The following is a 26,771-nucleotide window of genomic DNA, read 5'->3' on the forward strand; positions in this document are numbered from 1 at the left end:
TATTTCTCTGTTACAAATATACCTGAATTTTTTCACACACAGACATAGTATAACTATATTTACAGCCACTGCTCACAAGCTGTTGCCTGTGGATCCCGTTATGGGTATGCAGCTAATGTTCCTCCTCCAAGTTAATTCTTCAGTTTAAAAGTTAAATACTTTTCTGCACATGCAACCAATGAAATTGCTGCATGAATCTTGAAGGAAGCAGCCTGTGCATTAACACAGAAGTGAAGATATCTGTGTCAAAATTGCAGTCTGCAATGAAACTGAAAATCTCAGCTTTACATAAGTTAGGCGTAATTTCTTTATCACCCATTATAGCTTATAGAAGCCAATTCTCTTAAGTTTTAGTCAGTGATTTGGGAACCATATTGTCACCAAGTACTGCTGTTTCCTTAATATCATTGCTCATCACAGCACTCCCTTAAGTATTATCTGGATTCCAACCTACAAAATTCCAATTTTTAGCACTAATCCATAATTCTGTGTCACAGAAATGTCAATATATTATTTTGAAGCTTATAATGTTCTGGCTCAAGCTTGAAAAAAGATATTTTATTAAAAAAAACTTGCAATACCAATACCTCTCTTTTTCAACTATGAATAGTAACAGGATAACCTAGACTGACATTAGTAAAATGCATAGTATTAAAGAATTGACAAGACAGAGGCTGATCTTTCAGTGGTTTCTTTTCATCTGTGTTCTGTGGGAGCAGTAATCAAATCAATAAAACTTCCTTCAAAAGAACAGGCTATAAATATTCATAGAAAATAAGTTTCCTTCAAGTCAAAATTCTGTGCTAGAGAGGTGAAGGAGCATTGTAAAGAAAGTCTCTGCAGTATTCAATAACTCACATTCAGTTGCTAAGGCAATTTCTCAAGGAACTGGATAATAACTGTTAAAAGATTTTAAAAGCCTAAACATCAGTTCAGATAGGCTGCCTCCCAGTACAGTTTCTTCATTTCATTCAGCTGTCCCTTTGCCCAGTGAAGAGTATCTACTTCTCATTAGTAGTAGGACTTTTGCCCTTTTTTCAATTATTTTTTTTGTTGTTAATGCTTGCATTCATTTTACCTCTTATTCTAGCAAAATTGAATCAACTCCAAAACCCAAAAACTCCTACTTGCTTTTTTCCTTTAAGTGAAATTGCTCCATGGGATCAAGATGCCTGGCTAACACAGCTGGCAAAAACATAATGTACTTTAAAGTAACAAGTTAATATTTCCTAATATCATGAAGCTTTTACTACCCACATATTCTTATCAAGTGTAAACACATATCAAATGTGACAAAGTAACACTCTTTCTGCACCAAAGTAATGAATAATATCAACATGCATATAAAATACTTTGAGACAGGTGATCCACAGAAAAATAAGACTTGTCAGTTTAAGAGACGCTGACAAACAATCTGTGAACAATTTTTCTGACACTGTGACTTCAATGGAGATCTGAAACTATTGCTTTCTAGGGTTTGGATGCTTTCTTTTGATACCTTTCCATTTTGTTCCCTATAAGTAATTGCAGAAATTGGGTTGGCTTTTTATTTACAAATAAATCAATTCTTGATGCTGGGTAAAGCAAGCTCTCGTTGGCCTCTCCATCCCAAGTACAAAGCAATCCACATGCTTTCCAGCAGAGTTAAAACATACCCTGCCTATACATGTTTCTGTCTTCCCTACAAATAATAAAACACAGCAAAAGTGTTAGCAAATTAAGGACTATGGCAAACAGAGCAATGAATGAGATGTGAACAGCTAAAATATGTCAAGTCTCCAGCACTTGCCCTTTCTCTCTAAGAGCACTGCTATTCCTGGAGGTGAGGACATCCAGTTCCTCTTCTGAAACGCGTTCTGTGTCAGCACAAGTATTCTCTAAATGCACCCTGGTTCCAGTGAAGTCACAGATTTAAAACAAGAAATAAAAATCCTACAGTCAGCAGACTTGGACCTCGGATCCTGTTAAGCTCATACAACTGGCCAAAATTAATGAGGTACCTTGACCTATTAGGAAAGCTAAAATTTTCTCTCTGGCTTTAAACTTTTCCTCATGCACCTATTTCACTTTAAGAGACCTTTCACCAGGTCAGTGTTCAAAAATGCAAATACTTTGCTTCATCCCTCATCAGTTTTTGTTGCATGTCCTGTATCTATCCTTGCTTATAAGCCACGCATATACAGTCCATATATCCAGATCATTCATACGGATCAGCGATAAGCAGAGAAATTCTGGGGAAAAGAGAGCAGTCCTTTGTACATACTTATCTAACTGCAAAATTGCTTAATCTTAGTAAGGCAGGTAGGAAGGAGAGGTCTTCAAGAGAATATATATACATACACAGATTATTTTGCACATAATATCAAATAGCTGAGTATTTTAATACTAAAAAAATGTCTTTATGCAGTTAGTCCTAACATATACCAGCATATTAAGAAACAATTTCCTCAGAAGAGTTACAGTTAAAAAAAAAAAAAGAAGGAACACTGCCAAGTTTCTAAAAGAAAAAGCTCTAAAAATTTTCATTCATAGTATTATCTTTTTTAAAAAGGAAATTAGATCACTTTTTGCCAGTGAGGCTTACTGAGTATTTGAAAGTGCGAGGTCATTCTCCTATATCTCATTTTTCTTTTTTTTTTTCCTGGAGCAATCTTTATAATTAGGACTAACATGGAAACTTAAAAACAGGAAAAAATGAACCACCATGCATAAATAACTTCTAGTTATTTTTGCTTCTAGCTACTTAAGTATTTTATTCCCAATTCAGCAAAGCAAGTAACACGCTTAACTTTTAAAATGTTTAAATTTATCTCTATTCAGGTAACATTTAAATATCTGAAAGCATATTCCTTCTGTCAGCATATATACCTGCAAACATATATACTTTTTCAAATGAAATTCTTTACAGATTTTCAATTGATTTTCAACACTGTCGTGATGTGGCAGAAATCTATCCTGGAAGTCGTGCTGTCACCAACTCTTTAATTTCTCAGAATTTCACACTATATATCAAAAATCTTTTGTTACAATGTTATTATCCAAGCAATTGGAGAAAGTGCAATTACAATACTGCAAAAATATTTAAATTTGAAGGCAAAGGAGCAAGAATTAGTTTCTGCTTCCACAGTTTTCAATTTTTAGTGACTTAAAACTGCAGGTGTGGGGTTTCTTTTTCATTGCAGTGAGAGCGCTTCAGCAGAAGGAAGTTGAAGATGAGCACTCTGCGGCTCACCAGCATCCTACCAACCCTCAGTACAACTCCCTGTCTTCACCCAAGCCACTTGGTGAACTATCACACTGGAGATTCTCACTTGGCAAAGAGAGGAGTCTAAAGATGTGGATCTACAGAAAAGAGTAAAGATAAGTTTCTCATAAGAGTTTGTGGTTCTAACCAAAAGTTCCCAACAGAGCAGCAATTGAATATAAAGAGATTATTGTCCAAAAATGCAAAATAAAGGTTGTACTCTAAGTACACTGAAATATTTTTGTGTTTACCAGCCCAGCTTTCTTTTTGAAATAACCCAACATGATTCACAGTAGACAGAAATTTCAGCAAGTAACAAAATCACAAGCAATCATTTCCTTCACACCTTAATTTTAAATACATAGGCTATGATTTTTCTTTACAAAATAAGAGGTATCTTTCAGAAATTTCTAATCACTTCACCTGCCCATAGGAAAATAAATTCAAAATGGAACATAATACTAAGAGATAGAGAAAATCAAGCTTTCAGCTAAAAGTCTTAAATTTATATAATCTTGCATTTCGGTTCACAGAGGGAAAAGAAACAAGAAAATAAATATGTATAAAAATTAACCATGTGTCAAGATATTTCTCAAACATTATTTCACCACTTCCTCTGCCCTCTAAAGCCCTGAGCTGGAATATGAACAGCTAAATTAGTGTAGACTAAGCCATCTGATTCTACAAACACAGCTCTGAGTCTTGCTTGGTCTATGGGATATGTATAGTTTCACTCCTGGAATCAGGTGTGAAATACAGTCTCAGACCAAGCACACCAACTAAGAGTAAAAAAATATTTATTTACTAAGCAAAGGGAAAATCAAAAGGTAAATAACTTGAGAATTTGATATCCAAAAGCTTAGATCATCAGTTCCAACATTTAGTGCTCCTCTCCATCGCAGCTGTGAGGTACAAGGTACAACCTATTTCTTCCCTGGCCTTCCCAAAAAGCCTCCAGGTATTCCCCAACCTTGGATCCTTATGGAGACTATCGGCCTGCTGTCCTATTTAAACCTAAACTACTTGAGGGCCTTTCACATCCTGCAGGGTGAAGCTCTCTGGTTTCTCCATTCTTTGGTGTCTGAGCACCCACATGAGAGCAAATAGTGACTCAGGAAAGATACCAGAAGCAAATGAAGTCCCGGGTTGCATTACCACTGACTGCCAAAGAGTAACACTGAGTCAGAAAAGGAAAGAACATCACCTTTGGGGAGTGCATATTGATGTCTTTCAATAAAAATAAAAGTTTTAGGTTTAATGGATTCAGGTTTGATCTAGTTTCCACTTTGAACAAACATCTTCACCCACATGCCAGTTTTAAAACACAGAAGCATCAATTTATTTTTTTTCTCTGTCTCTCCTTTAAGTGTCAGTACATCTTGTAAAAGCAACAGCTCCTTTTTCATCAAAAGCATGGTATCTCTTTGAACTGAAAGACAAGAAAAACCTTTTCCTGAATAAAATAATACTGTTTCTCATCCCATAAAACATGAAAGCATATAGAGGTATGGACAGCACAGCAGTTATGCAAGCTAAGGACAGTAAATCTTAATGACCTTTAAATAGGACTATTCCTGGTATGAGAAGAGGACAGTTACATTAATTAAAAGTATAACCCATGCCCTTATTCAACCTTAAAAACTAAGAGTAAGATGGATGTAAGAAAAGTAATATTCTTCATACTATTTTAGCAGATACCATATATTGATATTATTTTTTCTAGTATTATTATTGAATTCTGAAATGCATTGCAGAAGAGCATATGTGTTAATTAGCCTCACTAAAGGTCACTACTACTCCTTTACTACCAGAAAGTAGCAAATAGTAGCTCAGACTCATCCCTATTTATAGGGAAAGTTTCATCAATGTTTTAGCTGCTGTGAATTCTGGATTAGTCACTCCAGTTTGACATGGCAAATACGCATGGAATTTAAAATTCCCTAGGCTACATTTCAGAAAAAAATCCTGTATAAAGAAATAAAGCTGCACTAATTTTCTTAAAATGCATTTTGCCCTTTCACACAGAAAATAGTATTTCCCAGAAAATATTTAGAAGGTCTTTTTTTTTTTTACAAATATTCTGCAGCAGTGTTCATAAACTCTCTTTGAAGATCTGAACTGGTGTTATTAAGTTTAAGCATGTTTCTATTCCTTTGGGCTTTTTAAGACACTTATGACATTTACATATGTGGTTTTTGTTCATACACATATTTACTGAATTGTTGTTTGTAAGCATTTTCATGCTGAACAGGTATTTGTGCTTATTTCAACATACCATCCTGATGGGACAATGTGAAAACCCAGACACATTAAGAGTCTGGGTTAAAACAAGAGTATTACTCATCATACTTTTGTCTACCTCCTTCAAAGGTTTCTGTTTTTCTTTAGGAATATATGATCCTGAAAAATCATATGAACATAGCAGAGACTGTCTATGCTGAAGGGTTTATAAGAAGTCAAATGCTGCGAATCATTGTAAAAAAATTTTGGCAAATAATAACAGCTTATTTTTCAGAAGCTTGCATAACAATCACAAACAGAGAAAGAAAAAAAAAATTTAAAGCTGAATGTAAATAAAGTAGTGTAGCTAGCTTGTGTCCAAATACGCAAACAAAAGACATTGTTTCCTATTGACTTTATATGGAGTTATCACAGAAAGATTACTACTCAAAACATCTTGTAGCTCCTGCTGCTTTTTCTTACGGATTATCATTTTCATCAAGCAAGCAGAATGAAACCTAACTGGGAAATTAACTGGGAACCTAACTAGGAAGATAACTGGGAAAACAGTGAATGTGTTTAAAAATCCCAGTCATAAAGCCTGAATTAATTTGTTTACACTACAATTGTCTGATTCTACTGGACACTATTCATCCAAGAGAACGCTGCAATCCTCTGATTATAACAATTAATTTTGCAGCAAGTAATTAAGCTGCCATAAACTGAAGCCTAATGATTTTTATCTTGCTTTAACCAGGAATTCTTATTTCTAAGAGTGATCTGTATCAATTTGATATCTCACAGCTTCATCTGTTGACACAAAAATGGGAAACAAATTGTTTGTTGCCATTTTGTTTTTTCAGCCTATCTCTGACTCTTAGTGAAAAAGAACCATTGAATGAATTCTTTATGTTTACACACAAACAGACCACAAATAGATGAAAGCTAAATTATCATGTCTATTCTAATGCCCAAAGACTCAGTGGGATTCATTACTGTAAGTCTTTTGATTCCCATTCTAAGTGATTATGTACAAATGTTCAATATTTATCATTTGGCATTTTTAATTTTTCCATACCAAGAAAAATATCTTTGGGCTCTCAACTAGTGCCAAAGACATTAATGAAATCCCTACTGCTTCCCAGGTGTTAAAATTGAAGTCAAAAGAACTTCTGCACCACATATTCCCACTCACCAAATAAAGCCACAAAATTTGCTGCATGTGCTTCTGTGGTACAAGATATATTAGCCCCAATGAAAAGGATGAAACTCTGGGACCTACGGATTTTCTATACTATAGTTCCTGAAATGTCCCTTTCAAGTCTTCTACAGGCAAAAAACATACTGTGAACTGTAAATAAATGCATTCAATACTGCAGAGAGAGTAACTGGCTCTACATAGCACAATTCTTTTCCTGGACTTCCTAAAAAAAAATAAAATCTACTGCATATGACTAAGCCACTTGATGCTATTTTCTCTTCTATCCTGAACATTAACTCCCAGATGCTCATTTTCATATATCAGTAGAACTGGTTTTAAAAAAAAAAATTATAAATCTGATGTCTGCAGCAGAGAAATATAGTCTGCATTTAACAGAAGCTGGCACAGAACTTTTCAGAGCAGCCCTCTCTTCAGCTGGAAACTACATTATGTGCCTCAGCTGTGTCATATAACCCTGTACTCAAACTCTCAGTAAACACTATGGAGTCCTAATAAACATGTAGAGCACAATGAGTCTTTACTGCAGTAGTTATAATTTTGATGAACTGAGCATCTAGAAACCATCACACAAACCGAACACTCAATTGAACAGCTTAGGCTAGGAAATACAAGGATTCCACACAAAAACATCCTCAAAAACAGAAGTTTCTCTAGTGAGCTTATCATCTTTGCACATGGCAGCATTTAGCCAACAAAAAAAATTAATTTATTTTCTTATCTGGCATCTGTATTTTAGGACACAAGTCTGCCTGTAGCAATGGTGGAAGAGTAGAAGAAACTGGGTAAGTGATAAGAGTGAAGAAAGTTCTTACCTAATTTTTAGGATTGCACATTTCTCAAAATGGCTGGTGTTCCCCTCTTACTTTCTCACTCATTTTTACTCATACCCCTCTCAAGTTGATTTGAGAACACTGATCTTCTTGCAAAATTATTTTCATACATATGAGAAATTCAGAGCTCAAAACTGGATATATACTCTGGTTTTTGGACAGTCATATAATAAAATTAGGAATATACACAATAATGCAACTTCTTCCTGTATGAGCTCTATGATGAAAAAAAATCCACGGTTTATAATTCCTTCATGTTGTTCATGAACAAAATGGGAAAAAAAATACACACTGCTAACTCTAGGTTCCTCTTCTTCAGGGAAGCCACATGAGTGTGTACTCTTTTCCCCACTGTATTTCTAAGCAGACAAAGGATAGGCCTGGTCACTTGCCATCCCTTAATTTTAATGTCCACATAATTGTTTCTAGCTTCAGCTACCACTACCCCTGTGTTGCTTCCTGTCTTCTAATATGAAGGAGGAAACTGCATCTTCTAGCCAAGTGACAAAGATGTCACAGCTGAGGAGGCTTCAAACAAGGGAGAACAGGAGCAGCAGAAAGAAAAAAAGCAGAGGGCTTTTTCACCCACAGAATTTAGCTCCATTAAAACCTCTCTGACCAGAAATGAGCTCAGGATCCAGAACTCAGCCAGAAGCTCTGACTGCAGTACCAATCCTCTGCAAAGTTCCTAAGACAGTATCTTATAAAAGCTGGATATATTTAGTTTTTCTCCCAGAGATTAGACCTGCATAAGCCAGAGCCCTGCTCAGGGCTCCAAAAATTCCTCAGAAATCCCTTAGAGACGTTACATAAAACTGCACTATTCTCAAAGGGACTGATAATATGCATCCAAGATCACTCCTGCTGTCGCTCAAACCAAAAGTCTCCCCAGACAGTCAAGCTTACCTGCCAGTCAAGAGCTTCACAAAGAACAAAACCACAGAGCGCAAAGTGCTGCAGACCCCCTCCCACCAGGCAGGGAAGTATCTGAACAAAAGAGAAGACCAAAGGTGTCACCCCATCAGCACTACAAACTACTGGGTCACACAACCTTGGTGTGGCCATCTGGCTGGGAAAGAGTTACCCCAATTCAAACTGGAACTGCAGACACCAGAGGTTTAAATCAGTGTCTACTTACATACCGCTGGAGGGGATCATTTATATCTTTGCATCCCAGAGACAAACACATTCAATGGACATTATACAGCAATTACCAAGATATATCAGATACATGCGAAATAACACTCAAAACACCACCCAGGAGATCTTAGGTACACAATTTATAGACAAGACATCTGATTTCTCACAGCTGGTCAGCCTCTCTCCTCTTAGAGGTGGGAACAATAAGTAACTATTAAAAGGTAAAGCCACACACTGATACACTGCTTGTAGGAATGCCAGTATATACATAGATATTTAAAAGACCTTGATGCAAATATGTATTTGTAAACATATGTTCATACCTTTAAACATATATTATTTATGCAGTTGGAGAATAAAGAAGTTTACTGTACACAGATTGTGTTGTACTATTCTTCCCGAGCAGTGGTATTGTAGCCAAATACCAGAAAACCTTCATATTCTTACATACAATAAGACATAGCCTTCTGGGGGTCTTTTGCTGTTCCAGTTAAGTTATTTTAACCCCTATTAGCTCTGAGCAAGCTGAGGTAAGTTATGGGAACACCTGTGGCTACCCGACGACACAGCTACCAGCATCTTAATTGCTCCACTGTTAGAATAGGTAAGAGAAAGTCCTAGTGCAAAATTACCTTACTAGGTTGGACTTGCAACCTTTCTGCATTGTCAGCTGGGACAATATATGCAGCACTCAAAGCAACAACCATTACCCCTGTGTTGCTTCCTGTCTTCTAATATGAAGGAGGAAACTGCATCTTCTAGCCAAGTGACAAAGATGTCACAGCTGAGGAGGCTTCAAACAAGGGAGAACAGGAGCAGCAGAAAGAAAAAAAGCAGAGGGCTTTTTCACCCACAGAATTTAGCTCCATTAAAACCTCTCTGACCAGAAATGAGCTCAGGATCCAGAACTCAGCCAGAAGCTCTGACTGCAGTACCAATCCTCTGCAAAGTTCCTAAGACAGTATCTTATAAAAGCTGGATATATTTAGTTTTTCTCCCAGAGATTAGACCTGCATAAGCCAGAGCCCTGCTCAGGGCTCCAAAAATTCCTCAGAAATCCCTTAGAGACGTTACATAAAACTGCACTATTCTCAAAGGGACTGATAATATGCATCCAAGATCACTCCTGCTGTCGCTCAAACCAAAAGTCTCCCCAGACAGTCAAGCTTACCTGCCAGTCAAGAGCTTCACAAAGAACAAAACCACAGAGCGCAAAGTGCTGCAGACCCCCTCCCACCAGGCAGGGAAGTATCTGAACAAAAGAGAAGACCAAAGGTGTCACCCCATCAGCACTACAAACTACTGGGTCACACAACCTTGGTGTGGCCATCTGGCTGGGAAAGAGTTACCCCAATTCAAACTGGAACTGCAGACACCAGAGGTTTAAATCAGTGTCTACTTACATACCGCTGGAGGGGATCATTTATATCTTTGCATCCCAGAGACAAACACATTCAATGGACATTATACAGCAATTACCAAGATATATCAGATACATGCGAAATAACACTCAAAACACCACCCAGGAGATCTTAGGTACACAATTTATAGACAAGACATCTGATTTCTCACAGCTGGTCAGCCTCTCTCCTCTTAGAGGTGGGAACAATAAGTAACTATTAAAAGGTAAAGCCACACACTGATACACTGCTTGTAGGAATGCCAGTATATACATAGATATTTAAAAGACCTTGATGCAAATATGTATTTGTAAACATATGTTCATACCTTTAAACATATATTATTTATGCAGTTGGAGAATAAAGAAGTTTACTGTACACAGATTGTGTTGTACTATTCTTCCCGAGCAGTGGTATTGTAGCCAAATACCAGAAAACCTTCATATTCTTACATACAATAAGACATAGCCTTCTGGGGGTCTTTTGCTGTTCCAGTTAAGTTATTTTAACCCCTATTAGCTCTGAGCAAGCTGAGGTAAGTTATGGGAACACCTGTGGCTACCCGACGACACAGCTACCAGCATCTTAATTGCTCCACTGTTAGAATAGGTAAGAGAAAGTCCTAGTGCAAAATTACCTTACTAGGTTGGACTTGCAACCTTTCTGCATTGTCAGCTGGGACAATATATGCAGCACTCAAAGCAACACAAAGGTCTGAACTCAGCATCTGCACACTAAGTCACCAGCTTTGAGTGGGACTCCAGTGGAAAGTGTCAAAATACAGTAAGCGTGGGTGGCGACTGAGCCATCGGTGAGGTACACAATAGCTGATTGCAAAACTTGCATGCTTTCAGGAAACTGAAAGCCAGTGAATTGACAGAAAGAGTTTCTATTCATAGAAATTCTATTCATAGAAATTCAAACAGAATTTTGATATGTATATGAAAGGACAAGGATTGGCAGAGAGGACTTCAGCAATATCAAAATAAACTCATCAGGATCTAATGTGTAAGAAAGAAAACCACAATGATTTTAACTAGCATTAATTTTAAGAAATATTAAAGAATATTAGCTGAGTAACATAGAGGTAGCTTCAGTAAAACTACCTCTACACTGGACCCAGATTAGAGGACAATTTTTTTTAATACCATTTTTTCCAGTGTATTTAAATCATTTGTATTAATATTACCAAAGAGTGACTCACAGGAAGCACAAAATGTCATGACTACAGAAAGGCTTCAGAAGCATATGCCTCTATCACAGATGGAAAACAAAAGAGTGGAAAATTCTGGGGTCAGACATCACCGAATTCACAAACATTGAGCCCAGCTGTAACACCAGGCACGTCTGGTCTTCCAGCCTCAAAACCATCCCTTTTCCACAAGAGTTCTCCAAGGTCCTGACCCACCGAGAACCTCCTCGTGCTCCTCAAGTCCCACACGAGCACTGATGTTTGAAGGCTCAGGACCTACCTTTTAACTACACCACATCACACGTGCATTATTTTTAAGTTTTCGCGGTTGGATATGATTCCACTTGACTCGTGTGGATTTACTAGCTGTATGCATCAATACTGTCAAACACTCCCAAATCTGCTTTTCTCTCTGGAATCTTCAGATTTTGATTTCCCTAAAAATTTATTTGTATTTAGTATTTAGCTATAGTGTTAATGATAGTACCATGTGCAACATATTATGTGACAGATTTATTACTAGGCACTCACAATTGGACTAGCCCAAAACCTAAGTTTTTAAAATGCTTTGTGATAAAAAGAAGCAGCTGCACACTTGCTGTCTCAAAGCCCCTTCCTCTCTCAGATGCAGGCTGGAGTCTTCCCTAGCAAGATGTTGTTAGTTCTGTGGTTATTTTTCTAGATGAGTTCATAGGGAGGACAGATGGAAAAGGAGACAAGAAAGGTGAACGTAGGAGAACCTGAGATGAAAAGGATGTTAGAAAATCATAGGGAGAGAAGCAGAGAGTGCTGGAGAAAGCAGCCAGGACAGGATGAAGGATACCTATTTGGGCTTCCAGACAATTCACAGGATACTTTGATGCTTATGGTAGGTGTCTCCTCTTTAGTTTCTCCAAAGGTATAAGGCCTTTGGAGAGGCATAATATCCCCAGAGCCAGAATACACTTTGCACTATTCTGTGTCCAACAGTTCCTCATCAAGAAAGCATTCACGATCCCAGCTGCTTTTTCAGCTTCTCCTGCTATGATTTCTTTGGTGTTAGTTAATAAGCAGATCTCTGTGGGAACATTTTCACAGAGGGCTGCAGTCGAAGTTTCCATCCTGCCTCTGCGTGACTGCTTAAGCAGCATGCTGTTTTAACAAGCATCTGGTAATCTTTCGCGTCTTGCAACAGCTTTCAATACTTCATTCCTCTATCCTATCATTAGAGATAGGCGCTTTAAGTAGATCACAAAAATTTATCTTTTGAAAAATCCTGACCTTTCTGGATGAGAATGAAATAGTTCTATCTTTACATTGAGATCGGGAACAATCTTACAAGTGCAGGAGTGCATGGTCAGCCAGTGGCAAGCTGCCATGAGATATTTATTGCCCTTCTGAAACACGTCACAGCATGTATCTTCAGCAAAGGCATACTGTTGCATGCACCCTGGCTGGCAGAGAACTCACACATGCTCAAGACTGGCAGGCTACTTTCATAAGAGATATATAATGGATAACATTATATATTCATATATATGCACATGCATTCATGTGTCTGTCAAACATAGGGTTCACGGTGTAAAGCTACCCACTCAAACATGATGGGTTGGTTTCTCTCAAAGTCAGAGGCAAAGCTTCTTGATTTAATGAGAGCTGAATAAGGGTCCCATCATACCACCAATCTCTTCTTTATTGCTAGTTCTAGGGGAAAGTCCTCAACGTTTCTATGACTCCCACCCCATCACACTAACATGGCTGCAGACCAGAGGTCAGGACTTGTTCAGCCATCCAAAACCTAAGAAGGTATATTGGTAATGTGGAAGCCAACATAATACACATTATTTTCTTGTTTGACAAATAATTTTGACTGCTTCATTACCTTTATGAATCATCTCTCTAAATTCCTTTATTCTAAACCTGATCTCTTATTTTCAGCATATTATGGAAAGAATGATTACTTCTAATTAGTCCCAATAAGTTACCATTCAGAGAAATATTAGACAACAAATAAGGTTGAGGTACTTTAAATAACAAACATAAAATATGAGGGTGGGGGAAGAAGGGAGGAGGGGAAAGAGTAGAACCAATGAATCTTCACACTTCCACTGTACTTGATATTTGTATGATGATCCAGCAACATATCATTATGGAAATCTCATTTTAAAAATTAAGTCAGAGTAATAAACACATTTAAATGTTTTACTATGAGACTGGAGACATGAGTCTCAGTGTCTGCAAGATGGTTCTAACATTTCATAGAGAGGCCTCATAATAGTTCTTTTATAATGAGGATGGTAGAAGAACATAGGTGGGATAAAATGATAGAAAAGCAAAATATCTTTGAGTATCTGATACAACTAGAAAAACAACAGTATTTTGGGTAAATGAGGCCTTCTTCAGCTATGCTCCAAAGTCTTATCTGTTCTTCCAGCTGTTTTGAGTGGCTCTAGTAAAAGATAGTGCCTTTTCCTACAAATCATACCTATTCTTACACAGAAGTAATCACCCATTATTGAATTCTAGTCATGTTATAGTCATTTTTCTTCATAATAAAATCCTGTGGTTTTATCAACATGTAATAAGACTTGTTCATAAAAGAAGAAATCCCTACAAAACACATTCTTCCAAACTCTTACTAGACTACAAAGAAGTAGTGATCGTATCCTGAGACAATCTACTCCTTCATACAACCATTCTCAGGTTTATGAATTGCCTTCACTAGACTCATTTGAGAATTACTTTAATTTTTAAAATATTTTAAAATTGAATTGGGAATTTTAAAAATAAATTTCTTCCCTGTCTCTCTCTCCTTTTCTATTGATGTTGTTGTTCACCAAGGGTGTTAAATTTCTTCCCTGTCTCTCTCTCCTTCTCTATTGATGTTGTTGTTCACCAAGGGTGTTTAACTTTGTAAAGGTCTCTAGTGTATAGGATCAAATATTTGCCATACTACATTATCATGTAGGTTCATCAAGCTCACTACCACTGGGGGCAATTGCCAGGGCTGGTTATTTCAAAGGGTGACAGAACATGGCATAATACAACACACCTCTCCTCTGGTGCTTGAAGGAGCTCCTGCCTTCTCTATGCATCATTATTTCAATGAAACAAATAGGTTGAACTTATTATATCAAATGATCATTTTTGTTATAAGCTAATACATCAAGCCCAAAACTAGGTATCTGCCATCTGCAATTCCTGCAACTCACCCCTTTAATATCAGGCATGATCCTTGGTCTCTGCAACACACGCATGTTTCTTCATACCAAAAAAAAAAAATCTACTGCACAAAGTCCCATACAAACTGATACTGTATGCTTGGAGATGCTATCCAGGTTTCTCACCCAACCAGTGAAGCACTCCATGCAAACATTTGTCTCTCCCACAAATAAATCAGGGAAAATAAAAAGAAAGAAAAATTTTGGTATCTTACCCTACACACTAACCCAAAATCAACTGGTTTAGTAGAAGGATACAAGTTTTTATCCTTTTTATGCAAGGCCTACCAAAACCACTCTATTGGTAATACTGCATCTTCAGAGGCACCTATAAATCTATATATTTACAAGGCATCTAGCAATGAAATCTTTAATTCTTGCATTTCAGTATCTTCGCTCTTATCAAACACTGTTTTCAGATTCACATTCTACTGGTAGGAATTGCTCAGTTATAATGTGTGTACATTTCTGATGGCACTGACTCATTTCTTCTCTAATTATTGCTGCAGAACCACACTGGTTACCGCTCCTTTTACCGAATCACAAGAAAAGCATAGCTTGAAGATTGCAAGATAAAAAGCACAGAGTGAAGAGTTCAGGATAATGACTTCTGCAAGGCTTCACTGACCTATTGTGGACAAAAGGGACTATCAGTTTAGTTGAACAATCAAAGCTGTATTTCATATTTGTCTATATACATGAAAATTCTGAACAATTCAACTGCAATGACTAATTAGCTATCAAAAGTTCACACAGGAGCATACGATGCTTGAAATTACAATTTAAAAAGCTATTTACTAGGATGAAAATATATATTAATAAGAATCTGCCATAAGTCATTACAAATGTATAGAAGTCTCTTCACACAGATGATCTACAAATGTTCTCACAGCAAAATAAGGTATTTCAGGCAAATGCAAACCTAAATTACATTTTTATGTAGCCTAAGAAAAAACACTTCAGGACTCAGCTGAAATGCAATAAATCCCACAATGAGACACAGAAAAATTCTAAATTTCTAAATCTTGATGACCTGTAATGGAGCAGTGACTCAGATAATGGATTCTTGTTCTGGCAAGTACATTTTCTCTGACCAGTTATTAACCGGACAGTAGGCAGACATACGGCCAGAGAAATTCTCCTTTCTGAGGCTGTTGAATTACAATTTCCAGTTACACTGTCCAAAACATAGAACTAGGTTTACAGCCCCTAATATATCTGCTTTCACTTCCACCATCTTTTCTTATATCAGGGAAAGAAAAGAGCAAGACAAAGCGCAAAGGCTTTTTTGCCTTCACCAGGAGCACTACCATGGTTGTCAGTGCCCTAACACTTCCCAAATTCTAGCAAATGTATTTTCCTGCACCTATTTCCCCAAGCAGCAATTGTCATTGTTTATTAAGCCTGAATGCTGGGGTTTTGCTTTTCTGAATAGAGTGAAGTTTATCAAACTGTAGTGCGATAAAAGTGTGAATTGGTACCTCCAGATCAGTTTGAAGAGGAAAAAAGATTTAACACAACACAGCAACATTGCTGACAGATTTCTAAAAGTATTTGGTGACATCAAATGTGTTTCAGCATATTTATGTCCAAATCTAAGACTATATTCACACTGCCAATATGACTTTAGAGTGGGTGCCAACAATATATAATCAAAGACATTTTTAAGCCATTAAAATTACCAGTTATTTCCTATAGAGAAGATTATCTACTTAAAAGGCAAAGTTAGAGGCTCTAATAGCCTCTGACATTACTTCATCTTATTTAATGAAAAGATTATAGAGTAAAAGATCCACCAATACATTGAAAAATATTTCAGTCTTTTTAAATTATTCTGCCGTGGTGGTTTTTTTTTAAATAGTATTCAAATATCACATAAAATTAGATTCTGTAAACTAGAAGTAGTACAGATCATTAATCTGAGAGAAATTTGATAGAGGATTTTTTTTTAATAAAAATTAGCAATTTTAATTGTACAGTGTATGATAGCTCCCTACGTTATCAGTTGAACAGAGTAATACCCCACCTGCTTGGTTTCTCTGGGCAGCCTGTTCCAAGCTTGACAACCCTTTCAGTGAAGAGTTTTTTTCTTAACATCCTAAACCTCCTCTGGCACAACTTGAGGCTATTTTCTCTTGTCCTATTGCCTGTTACATGGGAGAAGAGACCGACACCAACTTCCCTACAACCTCCTTTCAAGTAGTTGTAGAGATTAACTTGATCATGTTGTTACCATTATGACCCAAAATGTGTACTGCAAAGGGTTTGTGATCTAAATAAACAAGATAGACAAAACAACACAACAGCAAAGACATAGCAGCGGATGGCAAGCACCATGCTGGTTCCACAATCATTTGTTTGCTGTGTTGCATCACATAGCAAAATGTGTCAAAGATCTGTGAACCAAGGTCCTTGCATTGCTGTTTTCCCTAGTAACTGTTTTGTCCCACACTACCCAAAGACTGCAGGTAAACTAAGCAAGTCATTACTAATATATGATCCAACAACATAATTTCAAAATTAAAGTCTGCAAAAAATTACAGGTAAACAAAAAATCCTCACTATGGCTAATCCTGGGGGTTGAAGAGCTAGAAAAGACATATTCTGAATTTGGACAAGAAGAAACAGCAACTGTAGACAAGAGGAGGGAATTTTTTTCCCTATGCAGTCTCTTCAGATGGCAAAAGTTTTCACAGATTAACAAAATGCTAACATATAATAAAAGTGATCTGATCCTTCAAGTATTTATCTTTACCAACAAGAATACTTTCCTGAACTAAAATAAGTTGTACAACTAACCACAGTGACAGAGAAGAGTTTATTTGTTAGCCCCACAAGTAGGAAGCATCACCCATTCATTGTTGAGAAGTGTTTAATTCAGATTCTATGCTGGATAAAGGAAGTAAGATGAAAAATCAATACAGCAAGAGGTGATGACAGCATGGAAGCAATTACTCAGAAGTGACAGTTGGAGTCTGACTATCCAAAACAAAAGAGGAACCAAGAGTGATTTACCCAATTCTTCCATTTGGTTACAATTTCAAACATCCTCGTGACATTCAGGCATGTAAGAAGCACCACCAACATTTTCAAATAATATTATCCTTAACCCAATAGAGCCTTAAACCAGGACACCAGAACTTAAACACACACGTTCTAACAAGTTCTGTGGAATGAAAAAAAATTACTTAAATTCAAAGCTTAAAAAAAAAGACACCTTTGCCTTGATGATTTCAGAAAGTATTTGAGTTCTCAAGACTGAAATTATTTTTCCAGCTCAGACTGCTTGACACTTTCCACCTGTTTATCTAAATATTAAACTAATACTTCCATACCCACAGTATCTGAGCAAACTGAATTGCTGATTTCAGGTGGATAACTGGTTTTGAGTAAGGATCCCTGCAGGTAATAGAGACTTACTGAGACCATGATTGCCATCAAATTTCTATCCTTAAATGAAGCCTGAATTTACAATTATATTTGCAATGAAACACCCATAGTAAAGATGCCCATATGAAGTGATGTTTTTTTCTTTAATTATACCTGACTCTCCCTAGGCCCTGGTTATTGGGCCAGCAAAACAGATCAGAATCACACACAAGTGCAGAAAAGAGAGAAAAGCACATCTCTAGTGAAGCCACAACAGTAAAACTATCTGCAGACTTGTCCCTACAGAACCAAAAAGCCAAAAACTTAGTAGCTAATCCCTTATTAACATCAATTAGTATTTCTAACCACTTCTCTTAAAAATAAACAAATATCAATCTGAGGCTGCCTTACCTAGAATAGAATGACTTTCAGAAAGCAAATTAACCAGAAAGAAAAAGATGTTATTCTTCCCAATCCTGCTGCACAAATCCAGACTAAAATTTTAACCATTAGTACTCAATATAAGAACACCTTGAGAAAGAGAGCAACTCATTGTGTGTTTTCTAGGCTAATAGTTATATTACCACACATATTTATTTACTTTCAACTAGTATGTAGCAGACAATTGTCCTTCCTTTAGCTTACATCCTTTTTTTTTCAACACCTGGAAAAACATCAAACTACTCACTGGTGAAACCCAGCATGGCAAGGAAACGGTTGATAATACATATATAGGGCTTTCCTTCACTGCCACTTAAAATTTGCGTCCCCCGAGCCCTTTTTACCACCTATCTTACTATTGCCTTGCAAGTAACAGGTGTCTGCTCCTGCAAGTAATAAGTGTCTGCTCCTCCCAAACAAAAAACCAAAGTCATCAGAATAAAAATTTTGTACTCAATGATCACTTTTTATCCTTTGCATCTTAAGCACTGCATATGTAGATTATATGCATGTTACTGTAGAAATAAACTTGTACTCCTGAAAAATACAGATTTCTAACCCACCGTGAGATGTGAGCTAGATCATACCAACTGATGCAGCTCTTGCAAAATGGATGATACCAGAGGGTGAGATTTTCCAAAGCACCAGAGGATTCAATACAGAAAAAAACTTGCAGAAAAGAGTTAATGGATTTTGTTAATTTCCCCTTTGCCTGTATTTCTACTCAGCTTCCCTTCTGGTTTTTCAGCTTTTTTTTTTTAATGGAACCAAGCTGCTGGCAATAATGAGAAATCTATAAAAATAGAGAGCTCTCAGTGTATAAAAAAGAAACACTTTTATAAAATGCTAATGGATATTCTCATGTGCTATAGAGATACTTTAATGCTATTTTACTCTATAATGCTGGTGGCACAACACATCAGATTGTATACTGCTGGCAGTTCACTTCAAGAAATTTTAAGCCCTTCTAGACTATAACTTTCTATATTCTTTAAGAGGGAAAAAAAAGAAAAAAGTACTTATCTTTCAAATATCATTGAAATAGAACCCATCAGGTTTTTAATTCAAGCTGTCAGAGATGGTACAGCCCAGTTTACATACAAATATTTGAGCGAACAGGGGACAGAGAGTCTATCCTGGCAAATTGAGCCTTTTCTTCTGCATATCCTAGATCTCCAATTCAGTACAACACTGGAATATTGAGGCCCAGCTATTCTCCATGAGCAGTAGCCCCCGCCCTGCTCCAGCCAGGCAGAGTGCCAAGGGGCACTCCTGGGACTTGTGAGCAGATCTATAAGTTGAGGTGTACATTGAGCAAAACCTCAATGCAATACAAGCAATCATCTTCAGATCTTAGTTTCCAGGAAGAAAAGCCACCTCATCTTACATTCAGGTCAATGGGATAGGCAAACACAGCAGGACTTAAATTAGGCAGGTTCTTACCTGGTATAAAGCAATAAGCTATTTGGTCAGATTTAACAAACTGCTCAACAGCAGATCTTCAAGTCTCCAGAACCCAGAACTTGCAGTAAAGGCACCTAAAAGGCACCTAAAAGTGGTCAGTAGGCATGAGCTCTAGCTGAAATCGTTGGCTTCACTCCAAAGGAGATTACAGCCCAACAACCTACTCTTATATCACTTGCCTCAAAAAAAAAAAAAAAAAAAAATCTGGCATTGATTATGGCTGCCATTCCCTTTTTAAAAGCTGGTCCTGTTCAGCAGCTTAACAAATCAATAAATGCAAACAGCTGTGAATAAAGCAGCACATAATGGTAAACAGCTTTAAATGGTCAAAGGGGAACTTACCAACAGATTGTGCTGATGGGATATACACAATATATACAGGTGTTTTTATTTTGGTCTCTAAACCCTACACACCAAGTGACTCCAATTTTGTTCCTTCTTCTTTAGTAGAAACAAAACATAAAACATTAATTTTTTTCCCTGTATTTTCCAAAATCCTGTGCCTCTGTTTGCTTATAGGATTTGAGGCTCTCATGGTTGGTTGCACCACTCCTGATGCAATTATGAAAATAAACAAAAAGGGAAGCAGGAAATAATTTCATTCATCCTAGCATTCCGCAAACAGTGTAACCATATTCAGCAATCCTTCCTGGCTGCCTTTCCTGTATTGATAACAATAAGCTTTTGTAACCTGGAAATTAAAATGGACATGATTGGGAGGCTGAGAGACCCTACATTGATCAGCCGGTGATAAGAAATCTGAATAAAGAAAACAAAATCCAGTTCCATTAGCACACTAGCATTAACAGAGTAAGCTGTGAAAATTTCAGTGCTCATTTGCAGTGTAAATTGGGGACTGTGTTACAACTGACGAATTGACATTTTCACTCCACAGCAAGACCTCTGCAGAACTGCATGAAGTGTAGTCTGTTGTTTAGGAAATTACAGAAGGTACAAAAGAGCGATGGAAAGCTGCATACCTGGCAATCTGTTTTAATACAACTTTTTGCTGGTTTTGAGGAAAAGGATGATTAAAAGGTCAGAATGTGCAAGCACATCGAACTGCCAAAATGGCCTTCCTCCTTGCTTTGCAAGGTCCAAATAAAACCACCTGTGCTGCCCAGAAGGAAGCTTAACAATGAAATTAAAAAGGCTATTTTGACAAAACCAATTTATGATGAAATCACATCGATGCTGAAAAACACTCCAGGTGGTCAGAAAAACTATTCCAGAATCTAAACATAGTTGGAAACTCAGTATTACAAGAAAAGTAAGTAGCTAGCAGTGCTCTGAATCAAGATTAAAAGACCAAAAATGTGTAAAAAAGATTAGTGCAAAAAATCTATGAAAAGATGATTCTATGAGTCTATGCCACCACCTTCGCTAGAGACAGCATCCCTTTATACTATTCACTGCTAAAGTTCTTTTCCAGAATTCAGAACTTACCTGGTCAACAAAAATTCCCTAGTCCATTCACACACACTACTAAGAGGCTACATTACCCTAAGCTTTTCTAATATAGCTAATAATTTAAAGTAACAATATTACCAGAGCTATCAGATCCTCTCTGTTATGAGTATGCCTCACAGAACATGCAAATGCTTACAATTTACCATATACCTGCATGTCAGATACCTATGTATCAAAAAAGGGCTGGTAGAAAAAGTAGCACTTCTCTGTGTAATTTAAGCTGCATATCATCCCATAAACTTGGACTTCTTCAATTTCAGAGCCATCTTTAGCATTGTTGAGTATTCTGGCATGTGCAGGAAAAAAGTGGTCCTCTCCTCCTCTTGGTTTCAGTTGTTTTGGTCAGTAAAACACAATTTCTTTTCTCTGATTTACTCATTCAATTTAATTCAATTTTTCTGATATACAACCCCCTCAATGTCTCTAACTGAGCTCTTCATCTAATATAATTTCCTTTCAGCTCTTCACCATGGTCCTTCCTCCATCACCGTTCCAGGTTCCCTAGCTCCCAGCAGTCTTACCGTAATTATTACTTCTGAACCTTGTACAGTCCAAGTGTTACTTCCTCAGCATTCAAGTCAGATAAACCCTCTTTCTTGCTACCTGAACAAATGCAGGAGAAAATTGAGGGCACAGTGGTGATACACTCTCTACTCACTGTTCCTGGGAGGAATAGTTACAGAGGAAATCTTATTTAGTCGCTACTGTCCTGGGAGAGAGTATGCTCAGTTCAGATGAAATATTTGGAGAATTTTGTTGCCAAATCCTAACAGGTCTCCCCAGAGCACGACTGAACCACTATTTGTCAACAGCCAACAACTAGGTCAAATTCAGACACTTTTTCTCAGGAACAACAAAAGAAGCAAAGCAGAAAAATTCAAATGGAACAAATAGAGACTAAAAAGCTATTTTAGCTCTAACATCTTCTATTAAGAATAGCAGCACGAGGATGGGAAGGAAGCACAACAATAACCTAAAGGAAAGATTGAATTCTGAAGAGATCTCCAGGGGAATTCTTTTAAACAAAATAGTTCTTTCTGTTGACATTTTGTCAGATGAGATATACATATTTAACACACTTTGAGTCAATATAAAATCACTGTAAACTAGCACAAGTTTTTGGTGGATTCCTCTGCAGAGTAAGAGATGGAAGGAGCATTTCTGCCTCATTCCCCAGTGATCTTTTCAGCTCGTCTCTTACTACCACATTTTCACAGACCATAAATCTTAACAACTTTTTTTCTGCATTGCTCTGCAGCTTGTCTTACCAACTGGTTATATTCAGCTTTGCCACACACATACCCTCGATACAGCAATATGAAACCTGGACATGTGCATCCAGGCTACTAGTGGAGGATAAGATCCATAGCCCTACCTTCGCAAAACTTTACTTGTTGCTTTGGAAAGGGAATCAAAGAAGATTATTTTGAGTTGAGGAGCCTTGAAAGAAACAGGTCCTTAGAAGCTGTATACTGCAATGTCCACCATGTATTCAAGTCATTTAAGTCATAGTCCCAAATGCAGATTTGAATACTGATATGATGTGTCACAGCATTTTTCGGGAAAATGTATTTTATGTTTTTTACTTTTTGGAGTTTTTCACCAACCCCCTCCTCAATCACCTCAACACTTACACTTCACTCTCTTTTGCTTGCATCTTCTCTCTTCCCTTTCAAATATAAAAAAAGAAATCCCAGCAAATACAGAAACAGAAATCCCAGCATTTATATTGGAAGAAGCAAATCGGAATAATCTTTTCAAATTAAATTTTTGTGCACAGCCTTGATAACTCTGTTTCTTCTTTGGTGGCACACTTTTCTCAACAAATTTTTCAACACCATTTGCAATTTCTTATCTTTATGATTATCCAACATAATAGGTAACATGTGATTATCAACAATATTTGTCTTTTTATAGCATCAAACATATTTTGTATGTTTTGGTTTACAACACATTATTCTGTTACTTTATGTTTCAAAAATGCAGTGAAAAGGTGCCAGAAGGGACAGACTTAGCAGCAGGATTTTATTATTCTTTCAAATCAATAAGCAATCTATTAAGACTTTTTAAAATACCCTACCTTCACAAGAAAAGCTTGTGTTCAGGCAGTGGAAAAATGGCAGAAAGAAGTATTCCTTACAGTGAAATTGCTTTTGAAGCTTACTCAACTAATTGCAATTCTGAAAGTGATAAATCAGGTTCAGATTTCTAGTCAAAAATATTAATCTTTTTTCAGAATCTTAGCTCCTTGCTCTTCACAACTGTTCCCTAAAACATAAATATTTACAATTCATTTCCTTTTCTTTTTCAAATAAAGATTCACATTCTTTTGCACTTTTTCATAACGATTGCTAGGCTTTTGGACCCAAAAACATAACTCTATTACTATAGCTAGCTGCACGAAGCAAAGTTAAAGACTTAGTCATGAGTGAACTTCTCAGGAAGTTCAGTTACCAGTGCATTTGAGAAGTTTGTGTGGGTGAAAAAAATGGAAAAGGACAAAAAGAAATGATGTGTTCTTCCTATTTTGATTTGCAGACACAGTTATTAGCAACTATTGGATTTGGACGTCAATACAGCTGCAAAGTATCCTCAAGTGCTAAGGTATTAATGGAGCTCAGTGAGCTCACTCCTGTACAGACACGGCTCTGTCTGAAGTGATGCTCTCTGGCAAACCACAGCTACTAGTGAGGTTGCTGAACTCCTGATTCAAGATACTCCATCTTCCAGGAGTCTGAATAAGTGCCCTTTCCACTATATGCTTACTTGCAGTGCTTGAAAAAGTCGTTATGGACTGGCTGGAATAAGAGCAGAAATAATAACAGCTATTTTAAATGAACATCCGTAGGAGTCTAGTAGAGTTTTTCATGATACGGTTTCTGATATTATGGTTGACACTACCTTGTTCATTGTGCAGAGACAGCAGTCATTTGGGAAAACAACTGCTAAACTCAAGGCCTTGGCATTCCCTCTTATGGACTCTCTGAAACTGCTCCAAAGGCACAGAGTAATCATGTAGTTTCACATTTCTTTGTGGAGATGAAGCATGTTTCTTCTAGAAACGTATCCACAAGCGAGAACACCTAACTAAGCAAGCCAGTGAGGTCCACTCCCGAAATAAATTATTTGCTGTTGCACAGTAGTAAATGCAAAGCCAAACCCAACCCACTCAGACATGGAAAAAAAAAAAAACCAACAAAGGATGTTTTCTAAATAAAGCCTTGTGAAATTGTTTGACCCTGACCTCTCAACTAACTCCATTTCTTAGGAAAGACTTAGTAACAGTACAACAGAATACATTCTGTTAAAACTGAGCTTATTAATTTTATAATATGCATTGTAACATTTATTGGTAACATGAAGGATTATAAGAGCGTAAAAAAACCTGTTAAATAAACACCAAGCCATGCTTTCTCTTGTGTTACCTCTGCTTTTGTTAGCTGGCTTTGAAGCTTAATAGATTTACGTGTCCCCATCACAGAGCCTTTCGGCAGCCTACAGGAGACCCAGAAGACTAAGAAACTACAGATTGTTCTGGACTGCTGCCAATAGCCACCAAAATACACGGTCAATATTTTTCACTTAAATGTTCATTGCTACTGTGATACAATAATAACAGTAAATGTAAAACAATAACTTAGTTCTTAGGGAAATGCTAAAGGTTTTATTTATTATCCTCTCTCCCCAGGAACCAAATACTTATGGGATGCAAGTGCTACTGTCATTAAAGAGTAGGTTCAGGAAATACTATCCATAAATAAAATCTTGGTTCCATTTGAATTTCTTTGATTCTGAGATATCACCGGGAAAAGTATGGGATAAATGATAAGGTAAAATTATAGTAATAAGAGGTTTAAAAAGCTAGAGAATCTGCCGCAACTCTGGAAAGCTATCATTTCCTCTAAATGGTAGTAATCTTCTTTTCTTCTATTCAAGTACTTATTAAGGTATACAGTCTAAAGGACAGAATATTTGTAAATTTTATTCATATTTATAAATCACTTTCACAAATTATTTCTGTAAGGTGGTTTTATGAATTTATATGGTCCTGTCTTTGTCCATAGACAGTATCTATCGTGTTTGCCTGAAACCTATGGAGGGTCTCTGGAGATGCTCATAAATTGCATTTTTAGTCTCTTGAGAAATTAAAATATCAAGTTACATGATAACCATATGCCCCCTAATTGGAAGGAATGCCTTCATTTTCAAAAGGTGACTCATATATGAAGAGATACTGCTCTGAACACTAAATCACTTGATGGCATGCAATAATATAAAAAATAAGGGAAAGCATAACCAACTTTTACACTTGCCAACTTTTTCCCAAGAAAGTCACAATTCCAAGGGCTTTTCATAACAGCTCTGCCTGTTGTTACACTGCTAGTACTCTGAACCAACAGGAAGATGGTTCATAGCAGTAAGATAACACCAACCACACTACAGCTTTCACGTAAGCATGCTCTCCTCTGGTCCTAAGAAAGCTCAAAACTGCAACTGACTGGGCTCAGAAAGGGTCTCTAATGAAAAACACAATTACTTCAAAGCCAAAATATTTTACTGATCTTTTTTTTCCCTAGATTTTCTCAGTTTTCTATCATAAAACTTGAAATAAATACTTACAGTTGCCTAGTCTGACCTGATTCTAACGATTCTCGTTTGCAGAAATGACCTGAAAGATTAATTTTCAAATGCATTTCCTATTGGGTTATCTTGCCTCTTGGGGACAGCGGATCTGTGGCCTGGATGCCTTTGCAGATCCCTCTCTGTCCTCTAAGCAGGACTCTTGCATGTTTCAGTTGAATCAGGTCAATAAATTAAATCAGGAAGCATTTTTATTTTAAAAAATCTTAGTCTTACTTAGAAACAAAATAGCAAAACAAGATGTTCCACTGCTTTAAAATAATTTTTGAATCATTTAATTCCATGAACACTTTTCAGATGTTAATTTTTATTCTTATTTGGAACCGAAACAAATACTAAGCACTTTCTACAGGATCATGGATACTTACCTACAACATAAAGTTTTGTGCTGTCAGAAGAGGATAACATAAGACTGATCATAAAGCTATCCTTTCCAGGTTCGTGCTTTTCTTGGTAATAATCTGTTAAAATTACATTTTTCAATACTTGGTTTTTTATTGCCTTGTGGATCTATACTATAAAATCATTAGGTTTGTTACGAACTTCAGGGAGTTAAAAGTTTCACTCTGCTTTCACTAAACCTGTGTCTCAGTTATTCTAGATGTCAAAAAATATTACACATAGGCATAATATTTACACATATATATAGACATGTATATACTCAAACACACAAAAAATATACTACTCATGCACTTCTACATAAGGAAAGAACAAAGGTACATACAAAACTTGAAAAGAACATCCTCTTGCATCACAATAAACATATAAATATTACATAGAGATTATTATTGTAACAGTGCTAAAATACTTTATACATTATTGTCATAATGTAAGTCTTAAATTTTTCCCATTGGATTTCTTCTTCAAATTTCCAGCCACTTTTGTGGATGGATGCCCCTTCTATCATCCTTGAGCTGTGCACCATCTGCACTATATTG

At 36.8% G+C, this 26,771-nt stretch overlaps 1 protein-coding gene across 4 annotated transcripts in view; it reads right to left on the reverse strand.

The window, feature by feature from the left end:
* The window catches only part of KCNK2 (potassium channel, two pore domain subfamily K, member 2), a 132,240-nt gene that overhangs the window by 37,895 nt on the left and 67,574 nt on the right, over window positions 1-26,771 (reverse strand). The window lies entirely within an intron of this gene.

This window comes from Calidris pugnax, unplaced genomic scaffold (genome assembly GCF_001431845.1).
Source record: "Calidris pugnax isolate Ruff unplaced genomic scaffold, ASM143184v1 scaffold24, whole genome shotgun sequence".
Classification (NCBI taxonomy): Eukaryota; Metazoa; Chordata; class Aves; order Charadriiformes; family Scolopacidae; genus Calidris; species Calidris pugnax.